This window comes from Pipistrellus kuhlii, unplaced genomic scaffold, assembly GCF_014108245.1.
Source record: "Pipistrellus kuhlii isolate mPipKuh1 unplaced genomic scaffold, mPipKuh1.p scaffold_m20_p_22, whole genome shotgun sequence".
Classification (NCBI taxonomy): domain Eukaryota; kingdom Metazoa; phylum Chordata; class Mammalia; order Chiroptera; family Vespertilionidae; genus Pipistrellus; species Pipistrellus kuhlii.
In genome coordinates this window covers 2,872,428-2,896,193 of record NW_023425521.1, presented here as the reverse complement: position 1 = coordinate 2,896,193, position 23,766 = coordinate 2,872,428, and the positions used below count along the sequence as shown (strand labels likewise).

At 41.5% G+C, this 23,766-nt stretch overlaps 1 protein-coding gene across 6 annotated transcripts in view; it reads left to right on the top strand.

Moving 5' to 3' along the window:
* The window catches only part of RFFL (ring finger and FYVE like domain containing E3 ubiquitin protein ligase), a 66,816-nt gene that overhangs the window by 14,153 nt on the left and 28,897 nt on the right, over nucleotides 1–23,766 (top strand). The window contains exon 1 of one of the 6 annotated variants that reach the window (XM_036450698.2): nucleotides 5,701–5,843. The exons of 3 other annotated variants lie outside the window; for them this stretch is intronic. The gene's annotated coding sequence lies outside the window, so the exon portion shown is untranslated. Of the gene's footprint in view, nucleotides 1–5,700; nucleotides 5,844–18,376; nucleotides 18,471–23,218; nucleotides 23,224–23,766 lie in introns of those variants that run through there. 2 more of the 6 variants (XM_036450699.2, XM_045586151.1) reach the window with 2 other exon arrangements.

Below are 23,766 nucleotides of genomic sequence, written 5' to 3'. Positions count from 1 at the left end.
GCATTTTCTCATTTAGTACTTCCATCAAGTAGTCGAAGGTAGCAATAATTCATTCCTCTTTATTTGCTTATCCTTCCATGGTATGGATGTACCACAGTTTAACCATTTATCTATAGAAGGGCATTCTGGTGTTTCCGGTTTTTGGCTATTACAGATAAAGTGGTTATGGACTTTGTGTGGATACCAGTTTTAATTTCTCTGGGTTAAGTGCCCAGCAATGCAATTGCTGCATCTAGTGGATTAAGTTTTTAAAGAAACTGCCAAATTATTTTCTAGAGGTGGCTATACCATTTTACAGTCCCACCAGCAATGTATGAGATCCAGTTTCTTTGCATCTTTGCCAGCAGTTGATATTGTCACCATTTTTTTTTTTAAGTTTTTCTAACAGGCAGCATATCTGGTTTTAAAGGTAATCGGGTTACTTAGTAAAACTGATCTGACTGACAAAAAGCAAAGGTTTTTGAGTTGAGGGTTGTTATCTCTCCATGTGGCTCTGCCTCTGTACAGTGCTCAGTGGTCTGTTGCCTTGCATTTTTAATTTCCTTGCTATGGTTTCCTTAAGGGAAGACTAAGTAAGACTGGACTTAGAGAAAAGCAAGAACTGTGAGCATGAGACTCTCTTCCTTTATCTGACAGTAACCAGCACAGCCCTGCTTCTAGCACAGTGCTCCCAGCCATGGTGAACAAACGATGCTATCCCCAAACTATGGATTTTTGCTTTATTCTTTATAAATGTGCCTCATTGAATATAGCCTTAAGTATACTAATATATGGCTCAGAATGGCCCTCAGAACTTGATAAAATTGTTCTTTTTCTTATTATTTGTAAAGTGATCCTAGGTTCTTCCTTTCTGGTAATACTAATTAGCTTGAACTACTCATTTTAAAATACTAAAGTAGCCCTAGCTGGTTTGGCTCAGTGGATAAGCGTCAGCTTGCGGACTGAAGTGTCCTGGGTTTGATTCCGGTCAAGGGCACAAGCCCGGTTGTTGGCTCGATCCCCAATAAGGGGCGTGCAGGAGGCAGCCGATGGATGATTCTCATCATTGATGTTTTTATCTTTCTCTCCCTCTTCCTCCCTCTCTGAAATCAACCAAAATATATTAAAAAAAAAAAAAAACAACAACACCCCACACAAAACAAACTAAAATAGCATAGAATTATATATATAAAGCAGAAGGCAAACTCCCATTCCTACTGGAAATGACTATTAAATGATTTTAGACATTTTAACTATATGTGTTTTGTATCTTTTTCTCTCTGTATATGTGGGGCAGGCAAAAGTAGGTTTACAGTTTAATAGATAATAATAGAAGAATAAACTCTGTTTCATGCACTCACAACTGTAAACCTGCTTTTGTCCATCCTTATATGTGTATCTATCCTGTGTATATATTTGTGTGTGTGTGTGTGTGTGTGTGTGTTCCCCAGCTGCTGTTTTATAGTGCCTTTTTTTCCCCACTTATAATTATACATTATAATGTATAATAGACATTTTTCCCTGTTTTTTTTTTTTTTTTTTTTTTTTTTTTTAAAGCACTTAATGCCTGAGACAGAGCTTTGGGTTCCTTTCTCTAACTTTTTTTTTTTTTCTTTCTTTTTCTTTTCTTATAAAAGGGATGAGAGAAACCTTTGAAAGACCTAAACAAAACAGATTTTATTCCTGTTTCAGGGGTTTGGGTTGAAATAAGGATGTTAGTATATATCTGTCCATTTTTAAAATAACACATCTGATTTTATGATGTGATCTCTTGCAGAACCTTGAGGGAAGCCAGAACTGTGAGCACAGTAATCTTTAGAGAATGTACAGTCCTTTGGGTATTTGTCCGCTCCTCAGTAGCTCAGTCAGATGGTGTTTTCTTAAGTGCTGCTGAAGCACAGTTCAGTCTTTATTTTGAAATCTGTCTTCTCTCCCTCTTCCATTACTTTGATTACCTTGATGGGACATTCAAGCTGCGCAGTCTTATCCTTTTATTTCCATAGCCTTCAGAAGTCAGTTTGAAGACTAACTGTAGATGAACAGGTAATCTTATCTGCTTGGCGAGGCATCACCTGTCAAGATGAAACACATGTCAACAAAGGCCTCCTAGACTTGAGGACCTGAATGAAGGTAACTTAATCGTGTGGATGATAATTTAGGAAATTTGACTGATTGAAGGCAGAGCATGAGTATGGAGTGAGGGATTGGAGAGGGAGAAAATGAAAGGAGAGAGAGAGAGAGAGAGAGAGAGAGAGAGGGAGGAAGAAAGAGAGAAAGAATATGTGTGTGTGTGTGTCTGTATGTATGTATTTGGGGAGGAGAAGAATCCAGAGGTATACAGTAAAGGATTCAGGGAGTCTTCGAAGTGGAATTTTAGAATCTTTGTTCTGAGAGGGTGGTTACTGGGAATAGGTCTGGAGCTTACTAGCCATTTCATTATGAAGCTGTTTAGGTGAAGGAGTTTGATGACAAGGGCCTTTTCCCTGCCCTTTTTCTGAATCAGCAGCTCCGTATAGAAATTACACCCATCCAGTGGTGCCTAGATTTCTGTTGTCAGGTGTCGAAAGTGCGCTGGCCAAGATAGCGGAGTGGCCACGCTGCTGACTTCCTTTCTCCAGTGTTGCCCTCAGGTCCTCAGACTGTCCTGGCAGCTTTGGATTTTTCCTTTTCCTGCAAGCTTGCTGTGCTTTCAGTTCCAGACATTAGGAGCCCAGTATTTCATTGCACCTGAGGTAGGCAGTTGCTATCCCCTTGATATTGGATACCTTTCTGAACTCTGAAGTATTATACCACAGTGGATAGTAAAGTGCCTACAATTACATCACAGAACAGATTCTGGTAACGGCACCGGCGCGGACAGGCTTGGCCTGTGTGCCCTCACCAGCTCCGGGTTGTTCTGCAGCAAAGTGCTGTGGAGCGGGTTGGACCTCACACAGTGCCAGCTCCGTATCTGAACATGAAAGTGGCTCGTTAAAGATTAAAGGGCCTGCCTGGTCCTCTCAGCCCCAAGATGGAATGATTTCCACCATGGCGACAGGCTTTGTCTCCCAGGAGAGGCCATTTTATACAGCAGGTTTGTGCTTCCAAATGGTACAGTAAGCCTGCATTGGCTGATGCTGCGGTGATAAGTTGGCATTTGGGTCCTCTCAAGACATATGAGCTATACAGCATCCCATGGTTTGAATTTCTGGGCAAAACTGCCTCATCAGGAAGTCAGAAGCCTCTACTTCCAACCCCTGTCTTTGGGGAGTTTTTCTCCTTTGTTTCATTTTACTATTCTGTTGCTTCACGTGAACTTTTATTTTCACAGGCATAAAAATCCCATTAAGCCCCTCGTACTGCATCCCAGGTGTGGAAACGTATCAGTATCGCACCACTGTGGGTGACAGCCAAAATCCTTAAAAGCAGTTAGGATAGCGGTCTCTGGACGCTTGAAGAAAATAACGGTCCAACTGGCAAAATAAATTCAGTTCAATTGTTATGTTCATGGCGGTTCTTGTGGGTGTGGGGACTCATGTCTAAGACATGCTCAGTGAGACTACAGTTCAGCGGTGTTTCAACAAAAACTTGGTTTTACTGGGAACAGTGCTTAGGACACATACCTATGACCTGTCTCTCAACTCATGGTCCAAGGCCCGTCTGCATCAGAATCACTTGGGAGAGGAGGATACTTATTAAAAATCCCAACTATGGGGCCTCCGTCCACTTTTGTGAATTCAGTATCTGGGCCTGGGATGGGCAAAGATAATTTTCAATAAGCACCCCTGTTGATTTTTAAAAAATATATATTTTATTGATATTTTACAGAGAGGAAGGGAGAGGGAGACAGCAACGTTGATGAGAGAGAAATATTGATCAGCTGTCCTCCCGCACTGGTGTATATCTTAGTATAGTTACAAAGCTCTGATGTTTCTGGTCCTCATGTTGTTGTTCATATAATTTACATTTATTTCCTGGGCACAATGCCCTCTGGATTTTCTCTTCCTTATTTACTAATCCAGAAGGAGTCAGGAGCCTCTAACAATATACTGTTTCTTCCTTGTGGAGGTTCCGTATTTGTATATTCTGATGTGCCTTGAGAGTTGCTCCATCCGTGTTAGAATGTTTGTGACTTATCGTCCACTACAGCAACATTTTTTAAAGTGTGGTCCCTGAGATAACGGTTGTTAACTGCTGTAAGGATGCTTTTATCATTTGAAAAGGACTGATTAACATACACGGGAGGAAAACTTTAAACACAGCCATTTTCTGAAAAGGGAAACACTGAAGGGGGGAGGAAAGAAAAGAGGGAACATAAAACCTTATGCAAGCTCAGTATGGCTGACTTATTGGAATAATATAATTAAGGGGAATTAAGTGAGTTGGATAAAAAACATTTTTTAAAGTTGCTCTTTGAGAAGGAATAGAATTAAGTAGCATATTTTTTAAAACCCAAATTATGACGGTCTGCATGTGTATTTTAATTGACCTATACCATATATTGAATGACAATCGGGTTGGCAGCTGCGTGCAGTTTGAGGCCAGGTGTGGTGCCTCGCGTGACTGGGCTAAGAAATACCTAATGACCATGGGGAATTGTGAGCAAGGAACTGAAGGATCTGATGCGAACTTTAATTTCTTTTTTTTTGTTAAATGAAAACACAAAGAAAGCAAGGACTTAATCTTTTGTTTTCTTTGTATTGTATAGCACCAACACCATTTCTAGCCTGTCAGGGCAAATTAATAATTGAGTTTGGCTCAGTGGTAGAGCGTCCGTCAGCGGACTGAAGGGCCCAAGTTCAATTCCGGTCAAGGACATGTACATTGGTTGTGGGTATATCCCCGGTGCGGGGTGTGCAAGAGGCAGCTGGTCGATGTTTCTCTCTCATCGACGTTTCTAGCTCTCTATCTCTCTCCCTTCCTCTCTGTAAAAAACCAATAAAAATATATTTAAAAAAATAATTGTTCTTGATGAGCCAGTCATTCTAGAATTGATTTTTAAAACTAAGCTAGCCAATAAATGAAAATCAACAAAAATGTAAGGATTTTCCTTTTAAAAGCAAGAGTTAATGCAGTTTTCGCAGACTCCTATATTCCTTAAACATCTAGTAGCTGATGGTGGGTAATTCAGCTTTAGTATAAGAGAAAGTGACAGCCGATGAAAAAGAGTCGTCCAGTATTTATCTTCATTAGAGAACTCAAGTTGTCTTAAAGAAATAGAGAGGTCAGAGAAGGCCTAGTGGGGGGAAAACAGCGAGCCTGTTTAGAGCTGAGAAAAACTCGGCCTGTGGTTTAAACAGCCCGTGGTGACTGAGCAAGCTCCCCTCGCCCTCTGACCGAGGCGTTCTAATTTGTAAATGCAAAGTGACTTTATCAGCCTCTTGGGGGAAATCCTCAGAGCAGTGAACCTGCTACCTGCAGTAATCCTGCTGTCCTGAGCCCCAGCTGCTCTCAGATGAAATTTCAGAAGGTGACCACCCGAGTTTTCTGAGTAAAGGCTCCAGAGTCCACCGAGTGACCAGCATTAGAGGAATGAGGTTTACCTGTCCCCAGTAATCAGCACTCGGTTAAAAAAAAAAAAAAAAATCAGTGGGGCACCTTTTCTTTCCTCAGTTGCAGTTGATTGCTGTTGGCTCAGGCGGAGTTGTTTGGGAAATGTGAGTTTTGCCTGGCATGAGTCAGCACTGCCCTGGGTAACTGCCTGCTCTGTTGCAGTCTTGCTTACCAAAGATATGTCCCCAGGCGGCACCATTCACTTTGCCTGAAAGCGCCTGCTGTTGGCTCCTGAGATGATCTAATCTGAATATGGCTCCAAGGACTCAGCGGCAGGAACTGGAGGCAGCTTGCTTTCTGCAGAGGCAATGTTTTGAAACAGGCAAAATCAGGTAACTCAGACGGTTTCTCTTAGTTCCACTAGCTAGACTGAGCTGCAGTGGAAAATCCTTAATCTTCAGAAGCTCATACTGCCTTATCTTTGGTATCTTAAAGTTAATCCTTCAACTCTTTGGGGCTTACAGGGGAAAGTTTTCATTTCATTCAGTATCTGGATGTGGTTTTAGACCTAATTAGACCACGTGTTAGATCAACCTTAGAGAAGTCAAGCAGATTTACAGCTTTATACATCTTTGCTCTTGGTTTCTGTTCTTTTTGTGTCTTGTGAGAAATGGTTTAGTTAAACTAAACTATTGTTAAAGAAAGGGAGAAGGCAAACATTTGCTTATCTATCTAGTGATCATGAATATTGAATTGTAGAGAATTCCGTCAACCAGTGCATTTCGTATTCTTTTCTGAGCTATTAGGAATGTTGCAGGCAGTTAGACGTGAGCAGAGAAGGACAATGGGTCAGGTTCAGAAGGTCACCAGGGTGGAAAGCCCCAGGTGTCTAGCAAAGGACAATTGTAGCGTGGGACCACACCACCAGGGTGACTTTTCCTCCCCTATCGTATTGCTGGTCAGGAGATTTGAACCCCTGACCTTTCCTCCCTAGAGATAACATTTAGACCTCAGCTGTATTTCAGCTCCAAGGCCCAGGGAAGCAATAAAACCAGCCATGTCTGGACCAGCTGCATTGAGTAATAACAGCTTGCCCTGCTACAGGCAGGCAATCAGTGACCACAACCCTGAAAGGACACTCCTGGGAAACTGCTAAATATGCAATTGAGATCTTCCCCAGGGACCTCCCCTAAAATTTTCACCCTTAAAACCCTTAGGCCAGGACCCTTTACTACGCTCTCCCTCCTGGCAGCAAGCCCGAGCCCCCAAACTCCAAGGGCCCTTCCCTTACCTCTGTAACTTGTTTCCTAAGCCCATTTCTTTCAGGAATTGCTTTTTCTACCTCTATGATTTACCAAGTAAATGTTCTCTTACAGTTTGGGTCTTGGCTTTGAATTCTTTCCTAGCCAGAACCCAAATGTCAAGGTTGCTGGACCCAGGTTTGGTACAACAGGAAGAACCTCCCATCATCCCTAATTCTGTTGAGGCTGTTGCCCTATCTTCCCCTCTTCACCTTTAAACTTTTAAAATCTTCAAACACTAGGTAATTGCCCCCTTTGAAGTTTGCTTCTGCTCCTTACGATTGTCTCAAGTGTCCATGTTCTCTTTTGCCTCAGGCCTTTGGACAAATAGCCTTCTCTGAAACACCCTGCCTCAACTTAGCCCCGCCTGGAAGTCCTTCCTCTGTGAAGTCTCTTCTTACTCACCAAGACTGGAAACTCAGGAAAGTCTGTGTTTACTCCAGTCATACGACATATTGAGAATCAGCTTCTCTTGTTAAAATTATATCTAGGGTGCTTGGCAAATAGTCGGTTCTTAATAAGGGTGGAGTGAGGAAGGGCCTATACCAGTGGTTGGCAAACCGAGGCTCAAGAGCCACATGCAGCTCTTTGGCCCCTTGAGTGTGACTCTTCCACAAAATACCACGTGCGGGCAGACATGTACAGTGTGATTGAAACTTCCTGGCTTATGTGCAGAAGTCGGTTTTCGGCTTGGGAGAGTCTATTTTGAAGTGGCCTTCGAAGAAGTTTAAGTTTAAAGAATTTGGCTCTCAAAAGAAATTTCAATCATACGGGTGATATTTGGCTCTGTTGACTAATGAGTTTGCTGACCACTGGCCTATACTCTACTTCCACAACTCTGATTGTCTTAGCAACCCTTTATTTTGGCTCCCACCCCCATTATCCTAGTGATATTTCCCTGAAGATCACCAGTAAATTCCTAATTCCCAAACCCATGTTCTGGTTTTAGCCTTCATTTTATTTAATCTCCAAAGCACTTGGCACTATTAAACCACTTTTTTTCCCCAGCAACCCTCTTCATTGGCTTGCCTTGAGTATGTTTTCATTCTCCCCCCACCCCCTTCCTCTGAGGATCTCTATTACACCCATAAATTCAGCTGTGCTCAGTATTTCTTACCAGCTCAGCTATTTCTCCCAAACTTCAGATCCTTACTTCCAACTTCATAGATCTTAACAAATTTTGTCTAATTCGACAAAGCCTACTAGGTTGTTTAAAAGGCACCTTCAATTCAGCACATGCACACCATTATCTCCCCTTCCCATTTTGTTATCTGCTCATATTGCTGTATGTTTGAACTCTGTTAATTATATCCAGACAGTCTTCCTGTTTACTAGTACTCTCTTTATGCCTCATGTTCTGTAAGTATGCTAAACCCACAGTTACTAAACACTTTTGTTTACTATTGTGTTGAAGTACTGCTTGATTTGTGCCTTTTTTTTTTAATTAAATACATTTCTTTATTGATTTCAGAGAGGAAGGGAGAGGGAGAGAGAGATAGAAACATCAGTGATGAGAGAGAATCATTGATCAGCTGCCTTCTGTGTGCACCCCCCAATCCCCCCCCAGTGTCTAGCCCACTGGGTGTCTAGCCTGCAACCTTTGCATATAACCTTGGCCAGAATTGAACCTGGATCCTTCAGTCCGCAGGCCAATGCTCTATCCACTGAGCCAAACCGGTTAGGGTTGTGTGTCTTTTCTTTATTCCTATTGTACTGCCTATATTTACCAGAGGTGGAAAACTAGATGCTTTTGTTTAACGAACCCAATGGCTTACAATTTTGTGTGCAACTGCTTTTAGGCAGGGCCTGCACTCTTCAAAGGTTACAGATGCCACCATTCTCCCAGATCTTGTACACTAAAGATTTACTCACTCTGCCTCTAGGCATCTGAGTTTCTAAATTCTGGTTCAGACCTTAGCAAATCTTGACCTGTCTTTGCCACTCCATAGGTCTTTCTCTGCTCCATCTTCATATTCTTGCCAAAGTTATTTTCCTAAAGGCCAAATCTAATCTTTTCAGTCTCGGGTCTTCCGAGTGGCATTGGTTCCTTATTTCCTGCTTAGCTCTGATAGGTAAAGTCCTTCACGATTTGACCCTGCCCTACCTGTTACTGTTACCGTCTTATTTCCTCCTTTTCCAGCCATTTCTCTCCTGGACTTTGCATCTTTCTAGTTCCTGGTTATACAATGTCCTTTTAGGACTGTGCACTTTCCCCAGTGGCAGCCTCTTGTATAACCGGCAAAGTGCTCACCACCTCCCCTAGGAGACTTAGTTCAGATGTTACACCCTTTCTGACTTTCTCATATAGAGTTATTCTTTCTTATTTACGTAGATTTCTGCAGCACTATGGGTCTCTTCCACTAGTCTGTTGAGTTCCTGGCCCCTGACCTAGTTCCATCAGACAGTGGCTGAAGTGGGTCTTCCGGGTCAAACTGCTAGTCCAAATGTCTTTGCTACTCTTGGCAGTAGAAGAAAATTTGTAAGTTCTCTTACAAGATGGCATGTTTTTGAGTTCTGTTTGATGAACTTGAGCCCATGGTGCCTTGTTCTGTGTATGTCACTTGAAACCATCAGCTAACCATTCAAAGTTAGTTTGAAGATTTATAGAGCTTGCTAAAACTGAGTTTCATAATGTCACCTAACTATTTTTTTTTATAAATCTCTTTTTCATATTTATTTAATTAATTGATTTCAGAGAGGAAGGGAGAGGGATAGAGAGCTGGAAACATCAATGATGAGAGAGAAACATTGATCAGTTGCCTCCTGCATGCTCCCTATTGGGAATCGAGCCCACAACCCAGGCATGTGCCCTTGGCTGGAATCGAACCTGGGACCCTTCAGACTGCAGGCCAATGCTCTATCCACTGAACCACACCAACTAGGGCTCACCTAACATTTTTATAGTACTTTACAAAATTATTCCCTTCTATCATTTTATTTGATACTTATAATACCCTATCTTACTGGTGATTATAAAGCTGTTTCTGGCATCTAGGCATACATTCAGGTAAGATTAGAGAGAAAATGTGTTTTTACATTACCTTAAGCAACTTGTTTGTGTCTCTTTGTAGTTAAGTGTTGGATTCTACAGCAGAGGCACCTTTGCTTTGTATACAGATGCTAAAACTCTTTCCTTTTCCAAGGCCCCTTTATTTTGTTTATTTTTTAATTTTTTATTTTATTTATTTATTTATTTATTTATTTATTTTACATGACACACTCACTAGACAAAATTTATTATTTTTAGTCCTAGAGAGCAGTGCTTATTTTTTAGTGTTTTTTCCCCCTTTATTTATTTATTTATTTATTTATTTATTTATTTATTTTTACATATTTTATTGATTTTTTTTTGCCCCCCTCCCTCCCTACCACACATCCCCTCCCTCCCCACAGTTTTATGTCCATTGGTTGTACTTATATGCATGTATACAAGTCCTTCAGTTGATCTATTATCTCCCCCTCCCGGCTGTAATTTGACAATCTGCTTGTTGCTTTACTGTCTCTATATCTATCTTTTGGTTCATCAGTTTATAATGATCTTTATTATCCACAAATGAGTGGGGTCATGTGATGTCTCTCTTTCATTGATTGGCTTATTTCACTCAGCAAGGCCCCTTTATTTTTGAGGTAGAAGAAGGAGGTACCCAGACCCTGCCTCACCTATGGAAAGGCCCTGGCAATGTTAAGAGACCTTCATGGAAATTATTGGTGTGCCCACTCCAACCTCTTAAGCTTCAAATGTCTAGAATTTGTTAAAACCTACTGCAAAAATGGACTGTCAAATGAAGTTGATGAGTGAAGGGAGTCATCAAAAATAGAGTATTTTAAAAATAGAGTGTTTTTAAAAAAATAGTTATTTATTCATTTTTGAGAGAGAAAGAGAGAGAAACATCATTTTGTTGTTTCACTTACTTATGCATTCATTGTTTGCTTCTTACATGTGTCCTGACTAGGGACCTACAACCTTGGTCCTTAACCAAGGGATGACTCTCTAACCAAATGAGCTGCCTAGCCAGTTGGAGTAAGCTGAGTGTTAAGAGCAGAAAAGGTTTCACAGTAATTCTATTAAGTGATTAAGTTTGTAGGGTAATTCACAACTGTGGAGGCCCTAATATGCCGTATTTGGGACTATGTGAAATTTGATTATAGAAAGATGAATCATAAGGGCTAGGAAATAATCTGTTAGATAATGATATGTGACATCTAATTCTGGTCCCTGCACACTTAAGAGAGGATAAAGATGATTAAAAAATTTAAAAAAATAAGTCATCATTTAGAAGTTTTTTTAAAAGAGATTTTAGCCTAGAGAAGAAAAAGTTAAGGCATGACTTGATTATCATCTTACAAGGACAAGAATCGTTTCTGCCAGGGGGATTTTGAGCAATTGTTCTTGTGTACTTCAAAGACTTAAAAGGAAATAGGCTTACATTGAAGGAGGAGTAATTTTAATGAACATGAAGAAGGGTTTCTTGAGCTTCAAAGTTGAGAAACCGTTTGAATGACTGCTAAAACAGAGTGTCGAATTTCTGACTGTTTCAGTTATCTATTACTGAGTAACAAATCACCCTAAAACTTTTATGGCTTCAGATGACAACCATTTTATTGCTCATAATTCTGTGGGTTTAGTAGTTCAGGGAAGAGGGACATATTACTTTTGCTCTCTGAGATATTGATTAGACTGGAGGATTTATCATGGCTTCACTCAAATATCTGGGGACTCCGTGCTTGGCTGTTGGCTGGGACATCTTGGTTCTCCTCCATGAGGCCCATTTCTCTCTTGGCCTCATCATTCATTAATTTAGATCAGGCTCCTTTTACATGATGGTTGGCTTCCAAGGGACCATAATGGAAGTTGCAGGGCCTCTTAAGGCCTGGGCCTGAAGATCATACATCATCACTTTTGTCCCATGCATTTGGTTTAAGTAAGTCACAAGTGCAGCCCACATCCAAAAGGAGGGGACATGGATAAGGGTAGAGGGTCAAAGTCATACTGCGCAAGGGCATGGAGGATGGTTGGGATTATTGGCACCAATTTTGGAAACAATTTACCACACCGACCTTAGAGATTTTTAATGAGAGAATAAATCAATACACGTTTATTGAATAGATAGTTTGGGCATATGATTGGCTACATATGAGAGTCATCTGAAAGCTTGTTACAGGCATGGACTCCTTAGGTACTATGCAAGTGACCCGGTATCTCCTGAGGGGGTTGGCACTTCAGGTAACTCTCAGTAAAATGACAGTGGGGTTGGGGAAAGGGAACAAGACGGATAGATATAATATTTAAGGCAGAACATAGGTGCTCTATGATAGGCCTGCTGGTCTCCTGCTACCAGGGCTTGGCTGAACCCTCCACCTGGCATGCTCTACCTTCCAGTCAGCCTAGTATAAGTTACATCTCATTCAGTTAGCACGTCATCAAAAGGGTGTTTCTTTTCTTTTTCACTTTTTTTTTCTCATAGTTTCTAGCACTTTTTCCTTCATAGCATTTTTTAGTTTATAATTACATATTTGTGTGATTATTTGACTGATGTGTGATAGACAAAATAGGTCTGCTTTGCTTTCCAGAATCTAATGTTGTGCCAGCCTCATAATAGGTACTCAGTAAGTATTTGTTGAATGAATAAGTGGTTGATTGAATGTGTGAGTGAATGGATAGTTTAATTCCATTTTAAAGGGTGATTAGAATTTTGGACAGGTGGAGCAAATGAATGGAAAATCATAGTTCTGAAGCAGCATGTGAGGATTATATTGCTCATATAATTTCAGAATATTGGAGGAACTGGTTTCAGAAGAGATGAGGGTTTGGTTTTAAGTGTACTTGGGATGCTAAATTTGGGGTCAGATATCTAGCAGGCATTTAGAAATGAGGTACTGAAATTAAAGGGTGAGACTCATTCCAGATATTTAGATTTGGAGTTATCTGAATGAAGACTAGGCAACCTATTCATTCAGTGAATACTTATTTGAGCTTCCTTGGCGTGTCAGACAACTGTGTTGTAGGGAGGTGAGCTGAAGTCTGACTGATAAAGGAACCAGCTTCATGAAAAGAGCTGCAGACAGTATTCCAGGAAGGAAAGGAACCACACGCATGTAGGCCTAGCGGCAGTAAATAATTTATTATTTTTGAGGAACTGAAAGGAGACCACCAAGAGCTCAGAGTGAGGTGCAGGTAGAGAGGGAGATCATCATGAGGTAAAGTGAGGAAGGTAGGCAGGGCACATAGCACATGGGGGCCATATAGGCTTTAAAAAAGGCATATTGGGAAGCCAGTGAAGGCTTTATAGCAGGAGAGTAAAAAGAGTATACACTTTTAAATTTATTTTATCTTTTAAAATATATTTTATTGATTTTTTACAGAGAGGAAGAGAGAGGGATAGAGAGGTAGAAACATCGATGAGAGAGAATCATTGATCAGCTGCCTCTTGCACACCCCCCACTGGGGATGTGCCTGCAACCAAGGTACATGCCCTGACCGGAACCGAACCTGGGACCCTTCAGTCCTCATGCCGACGCTCTATCCACGGAGCCAAACCGGTCTAGGCGAGTATACATTTTTATTTTTTTTTTAAACAAAAGGTTACCCTGACTACCATGGAGCAAATAGAGCAGCAAAGAGGAGGCCTCTACTGAGATGTTTGCTGTAGTTCTTGAGAAAAAAAGTGGCATTTAAGGCAGTGGACATAGAATGGAATACAGATATGCAGACTATATTTAAAACGTGGGACCACTATTACTCACTAGTGAAGGGAAGGAAGAATGGTTAGCATGGAGCCCCAGGGGAGATTTAGAGGACAAAAGAAGGAACCAGGGAAGAGAAGGGAGGAAGATTGGTCTTTGAAGTCAAAGGAGAGTCAAGCTACTCTAAGTGGGAACTGAAGGGAAAGGAGGAGCCTGTGAGAAAGACTGAAAGAACATAGGTCATTGGTGTATGGGGGAGGTCGTGAAGGTTAAGGACTTAGGAACAAGCCAGGCATTTAGCTATCAGAATATCATAGGTATCCTTGGAGAAAGGTCTTTCAGTAGAGAGGAATGGAGTCAAAGAACAAGTGTATGATGTGAAAGTGAGGTAGAGTACCAGCTACTCTGTTGGGGAAGTTAGGAATTAAAGAGAAGGGGAGGCAGAGCAGAGAGTTCACTTTGTGCAAAGCTGCACAGAGACTTATGTGTGAAGGAAGTCAGGGTTTCCAAAACTGTAATGGACCAATATTTACTGAGCATCTACTCCGTGCTAGAAGCTATACCATGACTGTTTGTTTATCTTTGTCTTTGGGCAGTTTGTCTGATAATGTAGGGACCTCCAAAATGGATTTCCAAATTACAGAGGAAGGTAAGACCTACCTTTAGAGTATGGGAAGGAAATATTAAAAGTAAGTCCTTCTGTATTTTTATCTTAACCCTTTGAAATTTCTTTTTAGTGTTATATTTTGGATAGAACACAGTATGTTTGTATAGTAATACTTGTCTACTTTGCTGTTATACATAGATATACTGGAGATGTGCTATTAAAAAAAAACTAAACTGATGGTCAAAAATGGTGGATTCTACTGGTCTAGTGAACAAAAGGGAGTTTTTGAGATGGAGAGGAAAAAAAAAAAAGGCAGAAAGAAGGATGGGAAATCAACACGCAAATTTGTCTGCATGTTGTTTAAAACCTCTTAAGAACCCTGTGAAGTTATTTACCCCTTCTTACAGACAAGAAACTGAGGACTGGAAAATTAAACTTGTCCAAGGTCATACAAAGAGTTAGTGGTAGAACTGGGATTTGAAATGTAGTTACCTTTAAAAGCATTATCACCTCACTAAGTCTTTTCCCTCTTTATTTGCCTAAGGCTTTTTTATATTTTTCCAACTAATTATCATAGTGATTCTATAAGAAATATGTTAAAATATCCATTTTGCTGTTGAATCTGACACAGATGAAACAATTGATGCAAAGCTACATATCTAGTATGTGACACCACTGGACCCCTGATTCCAGTGTGCTTTCCACTGCACTACTGTTGCCTCAGAATAAATGGATGGAATTGGTTATTTTGGTAAAGTAGGTGAGGAGGTTTCTAGTTATCTGACAAAGAAGTGGAAGAGGGGATAGGGTTGGAAGATTACTTTAGATAAACTAGAAGAAAGTAATAGTTCCCATTTGTGGAGCACTTGGTGTTGTAAGGCTTTGCATTAATGACCTCCAGGTGTTCTGTAGGCAATGAAGTTAAGCACCATGAATAAGGTCACTCAGGAGGTTTGACTTCAGGCCCCATGTCCTAAACCCTCACAACAATGCTCTTTGGAAAGTGGAAACATCAACTAGAGGTGAAGAAAAGATTTTCAAACCCAGCGATTGCTTTCCCAGAGTATGAATTTGTTGGGAACCCCTTAAATAAAGTCCTCTGACTTTTCTGTAATACTTGATAGCTCAGGTGTTGGAAAGATTGGGGAAAGAAGGGGAAAAAAACAGAATAATAGTTCACTAAATCAGAAAAAGTCTCCATGGAACAAGAATGGCAGATTGCAATTTGTGTTTTATATTCATTTAAAAAAATTATTATTGACTTTTAGAGGGAGAGAGCTATAGGAGCATCAATATGAAAAACATTGATTGGCTGCCTCCCACACCCCACACCAGGGTTTAAGCCTGCAACTCAGGCAATGTGCCCTGACTGGGCAACCTCTTGTTGCATGGGGTAGATGCTCAACCACTGAATCACCCTGGCCAGGCTTTGATTCATTCCTTACAATAAACTTATTGTGGTTCTGTTTGATGCAAGGTATATTGGGATATGGAGGAAAAAATGCAAAGATGGATAAGATGGAATCTTTGACTGCTAGAATGGTACCGTGTTTCCCTGAAAATAAGACATCCTCCGAAAATAAGACCTAGCGCATGGAAAGATAAGACATCCCCTGAAAATAAGACCTAGTGCAACTTTGGGAGAAAAAATTAATATAAGACCACTGTCTTATTTTCGGGGAAACAGGGTAAGAGAGGGTGGGTACAGTGCTTTGCCATAGCCCACAACTGAAAGGTCTGAGAGAGGTGGAAGGTGGAGAAGTAGTATTCATATTGGCTCGTTGTAGGTTGAGACTGGCATTATGTAGGGCTGGCCTGGTGGGTGCCATCTAGCTTCTCAGGAAGACCCCCGAGGGCTTTGGTTACTATGCTTTAAGTCTGGTTCTCAGGGCACAAAATGTATTTTGTTTTGCACCTGAAAATGATAGGTCTGTTGGTGACAGGGTTCTATTTAGAACTGAGTGACTGTGCTGAGAAAGGAATGCCAATTTATTATTTTAGAGTGAAGGATTCCTTTCCTGTAACAGGATTCTGGATTTTGCTAGGATATTGCTTTTCAATATCAAGAGATCTGAGAAATGAAATTTAATGATATCAGACTTCCTTGGTGAACATGGGATAATATGATAAAATAGTTTGTGGGGAAGGATACAGTTACAAAAAGCTAAGATTATTGATTGCTTACTGTATGCCAGGTATTGTACTAAGTGCTTTGCATACAGTAGGACATTTAATTCTCCCAGTGGTCCTCCTGCAAAGTAGGCACAATTATCCTCAATTTACAAATGAGGAAGCCAGGGCTGTCTCCAAGATGCTAAGAGGCTGAACTGAGAGGGGTAATAAGTCCATCTGACTCAGTCCATATCTCTGGCTGCTACTATATGCTGTTCCCATTTAAGCTTCAGGGAAGCATCTTATCCCACTGCAGAGAAGATGGAGTATCACATACCTCCAGTATTTCTCTGCCTTGGGTGATTCTGGAGTTGAAATGGCCTCCTCTATTTTTTTAATTCTTATGGGCTAAGTTATAAGATTTCTCCAGCTCCTAACTTGTCAATCTCCCCTTGCTCCCCGCCTCCTTTTCCACTCGATTTAAATTCAAAGTCCGAGTTTGATTTTGAAGTACATAGTCTGACTCCAATCCAGCTAGTCGGTTTAACCATGACTCTCTGGATCACTATTATTACCATCCCTCCCTTTGTAACCCTTATTTCTCAAGTCACATCTAGTTATTCACTGTACCTGTATTCCTTGATTTTCCTACTTGGGTGTCCTTGGTTCTGTGTGTTTTCTGCTTCGAATGTCATTATTTCTATGAAGCCTCCTCGTCTGATCCCTCATTGGCAGTAATCACTTTCTCCTCAGGGTCTCATAGGAGAATTCTTTTCTGTCTCGTTTATGGCACAGCACGTACATGTCAGTTGTTTGTGCACATGCCTTTATCTCTTACTAGACCAGAGCCCCGTTGTGCAGGTCTATCTGGTCGACCTTTGTGTCTCCCCATGCGTCTAGTTCAGTTCCCTTCGCACAGCGGGCATTTGATCTCTGTTGGATGAGTGAATGAACAAACAGAATTTCAGATTTAAGTGTCTGCTTGTTGGTTTAGATTTCTTCTTCTTTTGCTTTCCTTACTCCTTTTCCATTTTCTTTTCTTTCAACCTTGCTGTGCTTTCACTTGCACTGACTCACAGAAATTATCTTCCCCACTCTCTTTTCTTACCCAGATTTTGCCTCATTCTTTCCCCATTAGCAGTCACTGTGTGGGAGTGCCACATGCTGCTGGTCAGATTTTCTCCATCCTTTTGTGGCTGGCTGTATTCTCTCCAGGAATCATATGACCAGCGTGGTTGCATTAAGATCTTAACAAAAAGACTGTGTGTCAAGAACATAAGATTTGCTGTCCTGTTGCTTTCAAGTGGGAAACCTGATCGACATTTCTAGGGAAAGGGAAAAATCCTTGTGTACTTGGAAGGTGGATGAATGTGTATATTCACACAGTGGGACTGGGATGCTAGAGGCATCCTATTTGGCCATAGAAACAATGCAGGAAGCCACACACAGAAGCTTCTGCTAACTGTTAGCGTTGAATCCCTGAATTTTTTTTCTACAGCTGGAAGAAACATTAAGAGATTGGTGTGATCCAGCCCTTTCCAGATGAGAAAATAGATCCAAAGAGGCTAAATGACAAGCCCATAAAACAGGGCTATTCGTTGCCCCGTATTTACTCCCAGTGCTGAATGTGACTTGGGGAACCACGACCTCTTTGAAAGCAATGGGAGTTTTGCTCGAAGTGGAGTCTTTGGTCTCTAGAACTGAAGGCTTTTGCAGGACTGAAAAGTAGACTCAGGTTGGTACAGGTTGGATCACTCTTGGAGTTTTGCTTCTGGGAAACTGCTCAGTGGGAACTGGCTGACAGAAAATTGTCCCTTCTCTATTTAAAAAGAGGCCAGCATTTAATAATAAAAACACATTCATTATTTCTTGTTATTTTCCCCAGCCCCCTTATTCTAAGTTTTGTTTCAGGCTTAATTTTCTTAGCTCAGCACTTTCTGTGTTTTTATTGTTTACTCTAGGTCAGATGTTGGTAAAAACATGGGAAATCCAGAAACTGCCTGAGAGGCCCCTACTTGTTTGTTGATGCTTTTCAGGTGACTCTTACCTGACTCACAGAATAATATGTTTTATTGTCATTGAAATACTGTTCAGTAAACCAGTTGTTGGTAGATATGAAAGTTTACCTACTATCTGTTTGTGGCTAGGGAGCAGCCATGAATAGAGACAGCTCAGAACAGGAAGTCAAGTGCAAACAGGATGTGCTTGTCTTTACTGTAAGTTGTGTGCCTGTGTTTTGAAACTTACTGTGGTTAAAAAGACTTCGAGTATTTGAGTGTGACCGAAGAAATGTCTGTTTCTGGTTTGAAAAGGAGGTAAGGTACCTAGACATGTGGTCGGCAAACTATGGCTCACGGGCCACACGTGGCTCTTTGGCCCCTTGAGTGTGGCTCTTCCACAAAATACTGTGGTCTGGGTGAGTCTATTTTGAAGAAGTGGCCTTAGAAGAAGTTTAAGTTTAAAAAGTTTAATTCTCAAGAGAAATGTCAATCGTTGTACTATTGATATTTGGCTCTGTTGACTATTGAGTTTGCCGACCACTGACCTAGACCATTACTGCCCTGGCCCATACACAGGTCTTTCTTCTAGGGATCAAGTCTTTCTTTCTGATGCTGAGGCATTGTGAGTTTCCTAGCTTACACCATTATTACATATCTATCTATCTATCTATCTATCTATCTATCTATCTATCTATCAAAGCCTAAGCAACCATTAGGACTGAACGACTAGAACGATCAGTCAACTGGTCACTATGATGTGCACTGACCACCAGGGGGTAGACGCTCAATGCAGGATCTGCCCACTGGTGGTCAGTGTGCTCCCCCAGCAGGAGCGCTGCTCAGCCAGAAGCTGGGCTCACGGCTGGTGAGTGCAGCCCACCGCTGCAGCAGTGCTACTGAACTGCCGAAGGTGCAGCGGGGCTGGGATGAACAGCAGTGGAGCTGTGCCCACCCCAGCTTGGGCTCCTCCCCGACCACCTGCCGCTTCGGCACTGCTATGCTTGGCTATTATTATTTAAATAACCATAGAAGATCTTAGCCTAGAGTTCACCAGCCTTTCAAATTATAGGTTCCTTTTGTTGGATTCCAGGACTTCTAGCTCATCTTTTGAGTGTATCCCCAGTTCCTAAGCTAGGTAGTTTAGCAAATTAGCCTTTGAGTTGAAATTTTTTCTTTGAGATTGAAGGCTAGATCTATTGCTAACTGCTGAATTGTTTTACCCCTAAGCAAGTTTCTGGAGAAGCGATTAAATAAGTACTGTAATCTGTTTGTGGGTCATTCAGCTGGTAAACAGCCTTAGGAACCCTATTTTCTGAACCCCCCTCCCACTCCTCATTGTTTCCCACTGCGAAATCTGCTTCATTATGTGCTTCAGGGGGCTGGATTGGCTATAAAATAACTAATTTTGGGATCTTTGTGGGTTATTATAACTGCTCGAGTTATTTCAGAACAGGTCCATTCTGATGGTCTCAAACCATAAACTAATGAATGTGAGGCAGGAAAAGGTCTGGTCCTGCTTTGTGCATTCTGTATCCTTGCCTCATTCCAAAGAGGACTAGCCTTTCACTCTTGTAATTCCCGGACCACGTGGGCAAAGTAGTAGCACATTTCAGCATCGATGAGAATAGCATTACTTCCTGATATCAGCACAGGTGTCTTTTTCTTTTTTTCTTTCTCTTTTTTCTTAACAGGTGTCTTTTTTTCTTAGGAAAAAAGGAGTAGAAAAGATGAGCCAGTTTGCACTTTGTTGTGGGACATGGGCAAAGAGTAAAACCTGGGGACCAGGTTAGGCACGTGTCACCAGGAGATAATATGGTGAGAATACAGAGGTTTTCTTTGTGATATTAGACCAACTAGAAACCTCCATTTCTGCTGCTTGGGATAGGTACTAGGCATCACACATCCTGGCAGGAGCAGAAAACATTTTGGAAAGTCAGCATAATTTTCAGATTGAGATCAAACATCAGACCAAGCCAAAGGACTGTGAAAGGAAGGGGATGGGGACTCTGAATTCACCATGGATTTATCACAAAATCCCATCTGACATTAGTGCAGTGCAAGCAGTTATGGAGCACCAACCAGGTGGAGGGCACAGGTGTATGTGTTCAATTCTTTGGATTTGGTGGATAGAAGGGGCCGAGGAGCTAAGGGAGAAAGTTTAAACACGCTGATCTGTAGGAAAGTGACCAACTCCTTATCACTGGGGTAGAATTGGGAAGAAATGTAACAGCTTAGGGCTGCATCCAGGATAAACTAGTGACGGCCTCTGAGAGGAGTTCTTTGGGGATTAGAAAATTAAGAGCTGGTGGGAGGGACCTGGAGCCATTTAGTTCTTAGAACATCATTGGAAAACTACAGTAGATTGAGTCTGACTAAAGGTATCAGCATGTCTAACAAAAAGATAGATGGGGATCTAGCAGATAAACTTTGTAACTTTAAAGAACCTTAAAGTTATTCATGAAATTATTTATAGCCAACTTTTATTGAGTATCTATTACCGTGTTTCCCCGAAAACAAGACATCCTCCAAAAATAAGACCTACTTACAGGTTTCCTTCTGAGTGAAATATAAGGCATCCCCCGAAAATAAGGCCCCCCGAGGCTAAACATGAGAGATTTCGTTCACTGATTCTGAAAGAAATGGAGTCACAAGAAATTCACCAGGAAATTCAGGAATTGGGTTGTTATGATGATGTTCCAGAAGATGATGACATGATTGTCATTGAATAAATGAGTAAATTCTTGATACTGTAGGATTCACAGTTTGTCTGGTTTGTGTTGACAACTACCGTACTACCGTACCGTATACGGGTAATAAATTTCCTTTATTTTCATTTAACAATAAATGTGTACCGAATTCTTTTTCATGGAAAAATAAGGCTTCCCCTGAAAATAAGACCTAGCGCATCCTTGGGAGCAAAAATTAATATAAGACACTGTCTTATTTTCGGGGAAACAGGGTATGTACTAGGCTTTAAATACCAGTAGAATCTAGAGTCTTTGTTCATTCTGTATACTGCAGCTCATTTGGCTATATTAACTTGTGCAGTCCACTTTGGAAAGGTGAAATGCCTAATTTTGATACTAGACAGAATGCCTGTCTTGAAGGGCTGCCTTTTCTTAGGGCAGGAGTGCCAGAAACCCTCTCCATGAGCATTTTTTATCCTGGTTACCCATTAGTCAGTCACTGTGATAATGTCTTGTGGAAGCAGCTTCTTCCCTCAGAAGGCCCATAAAAGCTGATCTAGTAAGTCCTTTTTCCTGCACAAGAGAGTATTCGGGGGATTAGTCTCTATTCGTGACGAGCTTTATCATCAGTTTTGATGGAAGAAGGATCCTGTGGTAATTAAACTGCAGGCCCGTTTACTCTGTTTTCAGCATTGTTAGGAGATTTTACTCTGAACTGCTTTCTTTTCCTGATTAACTCACCCTTTGGGGCAAAATGCCTGGGCTGAAATTAAATGTGTAGTTTCTCTGCTGCAGTGTTCAATCTGTCATCTCCTAAACTTCACACTAAGAAGCAGCCATTTAATTGGTCAGACCCCGAGGGTGATATTTTGGCACAACTCCATTGGTTAGAATTACTTTTCCCTGAACTTCATAGCAGATGCTGAGGCCCCTCTGCAGATATTTGTCATACACTAGTTGAAACCAGGGAGTTTCCAAGAACATTTATAACTTGTGATTATTATGTATGTTTTTCTGTTGTTTACAACAGTTACCACTTCAGGAAAAGAGCTCATTTATTACCAGTGGCAAGTAAAACCTCTCTCCTTTTCTCCCCCTTATTCACAGTGTCACCTTAACTTTATGCTCCACTACCCTCTGTTCCAGTTCATACATCCTTTTGTCATGTTTCTCTTTCCACCTGGCTTGTGCGTGCGTGTCAATAGCTACAGGTAAAGCTCTGCTTAGACCTGGATGTATCTGGTGGAGGTCTGTCTCTGATTTCTAGGATTTCTTTTCTGTTATTTTACTTCTCCATTTGCTTTTTGTGCGTTTCTATTTGTGTCTTTTGCAATTCTCATCACAGTGCCATTTCAAACCCAAGCCCCTGGAGGGCATTGAGGCCTGAAGTGATGGTCTGTTGTTTATCTTTGGGGCTCATTCTGGTTTTCTAATGCTGTATTAATCGTCCGTTTTAATATTTTTCTGTTACTTTCAGAAAGTAGTCTGTTACCATTCTTGTCTTATTTCTCAAGTAATCTTAGCAGACACTTAAAATTTATCTTCAGCATGTATGAGGTAGGCTTTTCCTTACAGGTATTTATGTGGTTATATGTGTTTAAACCCCTTAATTTGCTGATTACCCTAGAATCATGATTGGGGAGTTTTCAAGCATGAATTTCTGTCTCACCCCCTTAAAGCTCTAATGCTGTTACCATTAGTAATTTATACTAATAAAAGGGTGATATGCTCTTTAGACCGCGAGACCTTCTGGATGTTCTTTTGGACAAAGCCATGGTGGTGGGACCGAGGCAGAGGCGGTTAGGGGTGACTGGGCCAGGAGGGGAGGGCAGTTGAGGGTGAGCAGGCCATTGGGGGGCAGTTGGGGGCGAGCAAGCTGGCAGGGGGAGGGTTGGGTGCGAGCAGTCTGGGTCGGGGGGCAGTTGGGGGCAAGCAGGCCGGCAGACAGTGTGGTTAGGGGCAATCAAACAGGCAGGCAGGTGAGTGGTTAGGAACCAGCGGTCCCAGATTGTGAGAGGAATGTCCAACTGCTGTGGGATCGAGCCTAAACCGGCAGTCAAACATCCCCCTAAGGGTCCCAGATTGGAGAGGGTACAGGCCCGGCTGAGGGACACCTCCCCTCCCCACCGCATGAATTTCGTGCACAAGGCCACTAGTACTTCAATAAATACCTAGTGATCACATTTACCTGCCACTAAGGCTGGGACTAATGCTGTAAAGTAAAGTAGACTCACTCTTGTTTCCTGTTTCACTTTCCACACTTAACCATGGGAGATGAACATTTTAAAAAGAATTATACTTTGAGCATCTACCCAAGGACTGAAGGGTCACAGGTTCGATTCCGGTCAAGGGCATGTACCTTGGTTGCGGGCATATCCCCGGTGGGGGGTGTGCAAGAGGCAGCTGATCGATGACTCTCTCTCATCGATGTTTCTCTCTATCTCTCTCCCTTCCTCTCTGTACAAAATCAATAAAATATATTAAAAAAAAAAGAGAGAGAATTATACAGATTGTTAGGCAGTTGTTAAATACAGTGCTCCTGAAATGCTCATCCCCTCCGAATGCAATCACCATGCAATGCAGAGACTGTGCCAGTTTTTGTTCTTGGAATGCTCAGCAACCAGAAGAAGGTTTGGCAGACAATATTGCTAAATAATCAGATGAATAAATTGAAGTTATTGGGAGGTGTACGAGATGCCATGAGAGCAGACGGGGCCAGAGGATTTCCTCAGGAAATAAATGCCACCTGCGGGAGGTAGATGGAGGCTGAGAAAATAACTCAAGGGAGGTTCCTGAAGCCAAAAGAAGCTTGGCGTTTGAGGGATTGAAAGAATGGAAAAGTAGGGCAGCTGGGGCTAAGAGCAGGGCGAGGGAGGCCCTGAGCTCTGAGGATTTACTTTCAGTCTTATTTAATGGTTACCAGT